The sequence below is a fragment of the Triticum urartu genome, chromosome 1, assembly GCF_003073215.2.
Source record: "Triticum urartu cultivar G1812 chromosome 1, Tu2.1, whole genome shotgun sequence".
Classification (NCBI taxonomy): domain Eukaryota; kingdom Viridiplantae; phylum Streptophyta; class Magnoliopsida; order Poales; family Poaceae; genus Triticum; species Triticum urartu.
Window position 1 is genome coordinate 422,937,043 of NC_053022.1, and position 8,314 is coordinate 422,945,356.

The following is an 8,314-nucleotide window of genomic DNA, read 5'->3' on the forward strand; positions in this document are numbered from 1 at the left end:
GATCGGGGACATGACGAGGAGTCTCGAAATGGTCGAGACGTAAAGATCGATATATTGGACAACTATATTCGGACATCGGAAAGGTTCCGAGTGATTCGGGTATTTTTCGGAGTACCGGGGAGTTACGGGAATACGTATTGGGCCTTATTAGGGCATACGGGAAAGAAGAAAAAGGGCCTCAAGGGTGGCCGCACCCCTCCCCTTGGTCTGGTCCAAATTGGACTAGGGAAGGGGGGTGCCCCCTTCCTTCCTTCTCCTTTTACCTTCCTCTTTTCCTATTCCATATGGAGGTGGAATCCTACTAGGACTAGGGAGTCCTATTAGGACTCCACACTTGGCGCGCCCCCTCCTAGGGCCGGCCTCCTCCTCCCTTGCTCCTTTATATACGGGGGCAGGGGGCACCTCTAGACACAAGTTGATCCACGTGATCATATTCTTAGCCGTGGCGGTGCCCCCTTCCACCATAATCCTCGATAATATTGTAGCGGTGCTTAGGCGAAGCCCTGCGACGGTAGTACATCAAGATCGTCACCACGCCATCGTGCTAAAGGAACTCTTCCCCGACACTTTGCTGGATCGGAGTCCGGGGATCTTCATCGAGCTGAACGTGTGCTAGAACTCGGAGGTGTCGTTGTTTCGGTTCTTGATCGGTCGGGCCGTGAAGACGTACGACTACATCAACCACGTTGTGCTAACGCTTCTGCTGTCGGTCTACAAGGGTACGTAGATCACACTCTCCCCTCTCGTTGCTATGCATCACCATGATCTTGCGTGTGCGTAGGAAATTTTTGAAATTACTACGTTCCCCAACACAACACACAAACAGTTATGAGGAAATGAAAGAGTTGAGGAAATAGATACCAGTAAGCTTGGTGAAGACAATGATTTGGTAGACCAGTTCCAACTGCTGTCTCAGTTGTACGTCTGGTTGGAGCGGCTGAGTATTTAAACTCGAGGACACACAGTCCCGGACACCCAGTCCTGAACACGCAGCTCAGGACACCCAGTCCTCACCGTATTCTCCTTGAACTAAGGTCACACAGACCTCGTCCAATCACTCGTGGTAAGTCTTCAGGCGACTTCCAAACCTTCACAAACTTGGTCACTCAGCGATCCACAATTCCTCTTGGATGCTCTAGACCATGACGCTTAACAGTTGGAAGAAGCACAGTCTTCAAAGGTAACAAGCGTCGGATCCACTCAGGATCAATCTCTTCAGTGATGCTCAATCACTTGGGGTTTGTAGGTGTTTGGGTTTTGGGTTTTTGGTTTTTCCTCACTTGATGATTTTCGCTCAAAGTCCTCAGAGGATGGGTGCTCTCAAATGAAGTGTCATTTTCTCTCGGAGCAGCCACCAGCTAGTGGTTGTAGGGGGCGGCTATTTATAGCCTAGGGAGCAGCCCGACATGATAAGACATAAATGCCCTTCAATGATATGACCGTTATGTGGATAGATATTTTGGGACAGCTGGCGCATAGCACAGCAACGGTCGGAATTTTGAGTAGCAAAATCCTCAGGGCTATCATGTTCCTCACTGTGTAGGCAATCCGCACTGGAGAATTCCTAACTCCTCAGTCAGGAACAAATTGCTCAGAGACCAGAAGAACTTCGTCTCTGTCACTGAAGAAATTGACTAAATTGTATGAGATTTCCAATGGCTTCACTCAAAGGGATTGGTAGGTGTAGGATTTTGAGTTGAGCATCACATTGAAATTTTTCCTTAGTATTTCCTGACCCCCTTTAATAGTACGGTGTTTCCTATGACTCAGAAAGAGAAAAACAAAACTATGAAAACGAAAGTCTTCAAGCTTCATATTCCTCGCATGAATATCAAGTCTTCACGGACACACCAATTTCTTCACTTTCAAAGTCTTCATGAAAGTCTTCAGAAATACCAAAATCTTCAGTCAAAGATATTCATTTTTAGGGGTCGACTTTTCCTGTAAATATCAAACTCCTCATAGACTTATAGACCTGTGTACACTCACAAACGCATTAGTCCCTTAACCTATAAGTCTTCAATACCCAAAATCAATAAGGGGCACTAGATGCACTTACAGTCTTCAACAACGTTCTTCACAAGGTTGTTGAAATTGTAGATGTGCGGTTTGATCAAACTAATGGCTCGCAAAGAGAGCACCTACCTATTGTGATAGATGAACCAGCACCTCAGGAAACTATCAAGTTCAAGGCTACTGAGGATGTCATTCCTACTAAAGAATCTACTGAAGAATTCATTCCAGAACATGAAGAACATCGAGCTAATGCACCTAAAGAAAATGGTGCTGAAGAGAATGCTGATCAAATTCCTCAATGACAACCAGCTCATCCTCGCATTGCAAAAGAAGTGCAAGTTGAAAAGATCATCAATGACATCAAAGCGCCAGGGTCCTCTCACACGCTCAAAAGCTTCACATTTGTCTAACTTTTGTGGGCAGTATGCTTTTGTCTCTATTACAGAGCCCACTAAGGTAGATGAAGCATTTCTGGAGCCTGAGTGGATTCAGGCCATGCAAGAAGAATTACATCAGTTCGAGCTCAACAATGTCTGGGAACTGGTCAAACGTCCAGATCCTCGCAAGCACAATATCATCCACAAAGTGGATCTACCGCAACAAGCAAGATGAAAATGGCCTTGTGGTGAGGAATAAGGCACGACTCGTAGCTCAAGGCTGCACACAGGTTGAAGGAATTGATTTTGATGAAACTTTTGCACCTATTGCTAGACTTGAGGCTATTTGCATATTACTTGCTTATGCTAACCATCATGATATCACTTTATATCAAATGGATGTGAAAAGTGCATTCCTCAATGGTAAGCTTCAGGAAGAAGTATATGTTGCTCAACCCCCAGGTTTTGAGGATCCAAAGAATCCTGACAAAGTCTTCAGACTGAACAAGGCCCTCTATGGCCTCAAGCAGGCCCCTTGGGCGTGGTATGATACCTTGAAGGAATTCTTCATGAAGAAAGGCTTCAAACCCGTTTCACTTGACCCTACTCTTTTCACTAAATCTTATGATGGTGAATTGTTTGTGTGCCAAATATATGTTGATGATATTATCTTTGGTGTACTGACCAACATATAGTGATGAATTTGCCTATATGATGAGTGAAGAATATCAAATGTCTATGATGGGAGAGTTGAAATTCTTCTTAGGTCTTCAAATTCGTCAACAACAATGGCATATTCATATCTCAGGAGAAATACCTCAAGGATGTACTAGGAAATTCGGCATGCAAGATTGCAAAGGCGTCAATATCTCCTATGCCCACAAATGGTCATCTGTGCACTGATGAAAATGGTATTGACTTCGATCATAAGGTATACCGCTCCATGATTGTCTCTTTATTGTACTTATGTGCATCTAGGCCAGACATAATGCTTAGTGTTTGCATGTGTGCCTGATTTCAAGCTACACCGAAGGAATCACACCATAAGGCTGTGAAGCATATTCTTCGATATCTAGCTCACACACCAACACTTGGATTATGGTACCCCAAGGGCTCGGCTTTTGATCTCATTGGATATTCTGACTCTGACTATGCTGGTGATCGTGTGGACCGCAAGTCAACATCTGGTACATGTCATTTCCTCGGACGATCTGGTCTGTTGGTCCTCGAAGAAACAGAACTGCGTATCACTATCTACTGCTGAAGCTGAGTACATTGCCGCTGGTTCTTGCTGTGCTCAATTGCTATGGATGAAGCAAACTCTCAAGGACTACGGCGTCAACATGAAGAATGTGCCTCTCTTCTGTGACAATGAGAGTGCCATCAAGATTGCTCACAACCCAGTTCAGCACTCGAAGACTAAGCACATTCAGATTCGTCATCATTTTCTTCGTGATCATGTGTTGAAGGGCGACATTTCTATTGAGCATGTGAAGACTGAAGAACAGCTAGCCGATATCTTCACAAAGCCCTTGGATGAGAAGAGATTTAGCAAGTTGCGGTGTGAGCTAAATATCCTAGAATCTTCGAATGTTCTTTGAAAAGGACACTCATCCTAACACTTATGCAAAATTGATGACTTAGATGTGCAACACATGAAGAAACGTTTTTCTTCAATCAATGAAGAATAACACTCTTAGTGTGAAGAAATTAACGAAGAATTTGATTCTCAGAACCCTACGATAATTGTATGTGGTGTCTGAAATCATCATTCTTATACGGTGGGTCACGCCACCACCAAAAGTTGAATTCCTCAGTTGTTCATATTCTTCAGCTTTGCATTGTCTTCGCTGTTTCCGTCGTTTTTCTTCATTGACTATATATATATATATATGAGTTTATGTCCTCTACAGCATTCACTTATTGCTAATTCTTCAAGTTGGTTTTTCTACTAAGTGAATGTGATCGGACCCTTTCCCCCTATATGCTATACTCAACCCAATTTGTTCACAAATTCTTCATTTGTGTTCTATTTGGAACTCGTTCAAAATCTTCACTATGTCCTTGTCAGCTGAAGAAATTGCGAACGGAACTTTAAAACCTATCTTATCTAAATTTTTGGCTTTGCCGCTCAAACCGTTCCGCATCCCACGATACACTTATCCTTTCACCCACGATCACACCCGATCTCCACCTCTCAGTACGTGGGTGACACATGTCAAGCGAATGAGAAGGGTCAGGGGCACGTTCGTCCAATTTCTTCGGGTGAACAGTTTTTCACCGTGGCTATAAATACCCCTCTTCCCCTTCCTCACTTCTTTTACTCCGCTCGACCTCTCTCCAGCTCGAGCTTCTCAAACCCTAGTGCCGCCGCTACTTCATCATTGCCGGTGAGGAAGAGCTTCACTTCCTCGACCTCGTCGCCGCCGTACTCGTGCCGACCGCGGAAATCTTCACTCCGCCGCCGCCGTAGCCGTCTTCCTCCATCGAGTTAGGGCGTGGAAGATCTACACACGAACTTCACCTCTCCATCTCACTGTTCGTCGTGTTTCTTCATCAGGGTAATTAAAAGTTACTTTTATTGCCTTGTTGATTCGAATGATTATCTACAAAATCTTCAAAGGTGTTTTTCTTCATATCTTCACATACTAAAACACTCACATATCATTTGTTCTTGATTCGTTTCTCTAAGCTATGTTTTTCTTCAGATTCCTCAATGTGTGGATTTTTGATCACATCTCTGGAACTAAGACAAAGAACGCTTAGTGAATTCTTCAAGACTCATCTGGTCAAATTCTCACTTGTTCTTTTAAAACCTTCTGAGAACGCATATGACCTCTCCAAATTCCTCGCAACTATACTCTAGTTCACAGGTACTCATGTCAGCTGCTGAATCACTAGGTTCTCATCAACTTACTCATTTGCACGTTCCTCAAGAAAAGTTGCCATACTTCTTGAGAGAATTCAATTGTTCAAATTCTAACAAAATGGTGAGATAAGAAGCATAGAAGGGGGAAGAGGGCTGAGGGTCAATACATTCGTGAGATCCTGATGATATATATGCTGGGTACTGCACACTCCTTAGGAAGACAAAAATCAGCACAAGGTGCGCATTCAGAAGATAGAGAGGAGATGGGCAGAGAGTGGACAGAGTACAGGTATGTTACTCCCAAGTACATGAAGAAATTTGCACTCACCTCCATGCCAAGACTCCATTGGCACTGGCCAAATAGCTGATCCACCAGCCTCAAGCGCGGTGAGGACTATCCTGATGAATGGCCAAGCGCCAGCAAGTTGGCTAAGCAAGCCAGAGAAGCAGTGAGGAAATTCAATGAAGACTCTGCTGCTGCTGCTGCTTTGTTGCCTCTGCTGTCAAGAAGCCGAAGAAGGCCAAATGCTTCACCAACAGTGACCTCAAGGCCAAGTTTCCTCAGCAATGCCCTTCACGGCCAGAATCCTCAAAGCCCTCATGGCAAATTCCTCATGCTGCTCCTATTCCTCCAAAAGTCTTCAGCTCCTCCGCCAGTCTTCGCCGCTCCGACAAAGTCCTCTGCACCGTGCATCTTGCCATGTGTCAAAGGACAAAGGCGTCTCAATTCGCCTTAGGAGCTTCAGCTAGTTCTCAGCTGCACCCAAATTCCTCAACGAGACCCTCTCTACTGAAGACAAAGGCCACTGCTGGACGAGGTCCTTGCCCTAGTCCTCAGAAGAAGCAAGTCGCCTTCCAAGTGTGCCGTCTGAGAAGACGAAGCTGATGATGATGAACTTGCTGAATCATCAGAGATAGGCAAGTGGGCCGCCTAGAGCCAAGGGAACCAAATGTGCCACTGCTGTTGGATCGCAAGTTGATCCTCGATTATTGATGTTTGGCAAAGCACCACACTCCCATGCCTGACTTCAAGCTGACTCTGGCCAAAGTCACATGCTGGCTCACTTCATTAAAGAAGAAAAATGGGAAATTTGAGAAGGCCAGGCAGATCAAAGAAAGCGCAAGTACCAAGAAGGAGCGCTATCTGAAGAAACGTTTGTCTCTATGACAACTGAAGAACTTGTCACTACTCAATCTGAGATCAGAAACTCAGTGATGAATTTGACGCATACCATGCTAATTGGGCTTGGAGCCAAAGTTCGATTTTGTGAAACTCGCTGATACTTCAACCTCAATGTTGCAGCCCCAACAATAGGAAGTTCCTCAGGCTGAAGCATCTGCTCAGCCGATTGAAGAACATGCCAGCACTGCTGATGAAATCAGGACCGCTGAAGAAAATGTGAGTTCCAGGGCTGATGACTGCATTCCAGCCGCTGAAGAAATTGCCAGGGCATCCACTAGTGGTGCGCCTGAAGAAACTGAAGAAATCAGGGCAACTGCATCAGTTGTGCCTGAAGAAAAATCAACCATATTCCTCTGCTCCTCCTGCGCCAACACAACTCCGATACTTTCCATCTGCATCAGATGTAAGAAAACCAAGCTGCAGAGCATGCAGCAGTGAAGAAAGGAAAGCATTCAGTACTTCAGATTCTTCAGCTCCGAAGAAGATGAGCTTTGACAGTTTCATTTGCTAATCCATTGATGTTGTTCCAATCTCAACCATGCCATCGAAGGACCTTGTTCCTTTTTGATGAAGAATATGTGATCCCCAGCGGATCTGATGAAGAAACTCCTTTCTGCTGCTTCGTCTGAGCAGTTGGATGAAGAAATTGAAGGGGATACGATCCCTTCAAACCCTGTCGTCTCCTCGCCCATGCTCAGTTCATAGCTGAAGAGCTGGCGTTGAAGAAATGGAAGAAGAAGATGTGGACGTTGGCTGCTCCACACCAGTAATAAGTAGATGGAATTCTAGGAAAGTCAGCATCCAAACTCTCCAATGTTCACACTGTTGCAGCAATACCTCAGTCACCCTGCACAAACTGTTCAAAATGGGCTATGAAGAAACTCACCCCCCTTTCATCTATGCGTGAAGAATTCCAGCCACTAGCGCTGAGAAATTGCTGCTGCTGACATCTGAAGACACAGACTGCCACTGAAGAGGAACCAGAAAATCCTCAGCCTGAAGAACCTGAGATTGTGATTCCTGAGGTCGTGATGCAACTCACTGACACTCCTCTGCCCAAGCCAAAGGATCCATTATCACGCAAGAAAAAGTTCAAGGCTGATGATTTCTTCGGTGAGCATGTATTCTTAAGACTACAACCCTTATAACTCTGCGCATTAGGAAGAGGAGTTTCTGGACTGCTAAGTAAGCCAATTTCTATTCCTCAGTGTTGTTCAACAAAGAGAAAATCTTCTACCATGAGCACATTCCTCATGTGGATATGGAATCTCTGTCCGTGTTTCGTGTCAGTCCTCGGTGTTCTTCACAATGATGGACTGTTAAATTTTGCTCTGACATCTGTGATTGGAATGAAGAACTGATTCTTAATTTTATGCAACGCTGCACATCACAGGAGATTCTGAAGATGTGAATTCATGGGTACTGGACTGGATGTCTAAAACACTCACTACACCGCACCAGCTTCTGAATTGCTTCGTGCCTTACCACTCAGTCCTCCCCTTGAAGAAGCTCGTTGCATCTACAGTGAACCTGAGCTTACAAATCACTACATGCAGGTTCTGATGAAACCTTTGAAGCCAGGTCAGGCCCCACGAACCAAATTCCTCGTGAAGGAATTACTCTATGTGCCCAGAACTGTCTATCGTATTCTTACGAGGACAATGAGTCCTATCAAAGGCCACGACTCATCTGATGAGGAAATTGTTGGCATCATGAAGAATCTGGTATTCAACATTCGTTCATGCATTCTGTCAATTATCACATTTCTTCATGAGGACTCTGGCAAATGTTGCACTGTCTCCGTTTGAGCTGAAGCCTTATGCACCTTGGATTATGAGATTCCTCAGGACAAGGTTCTTCACTCAACTA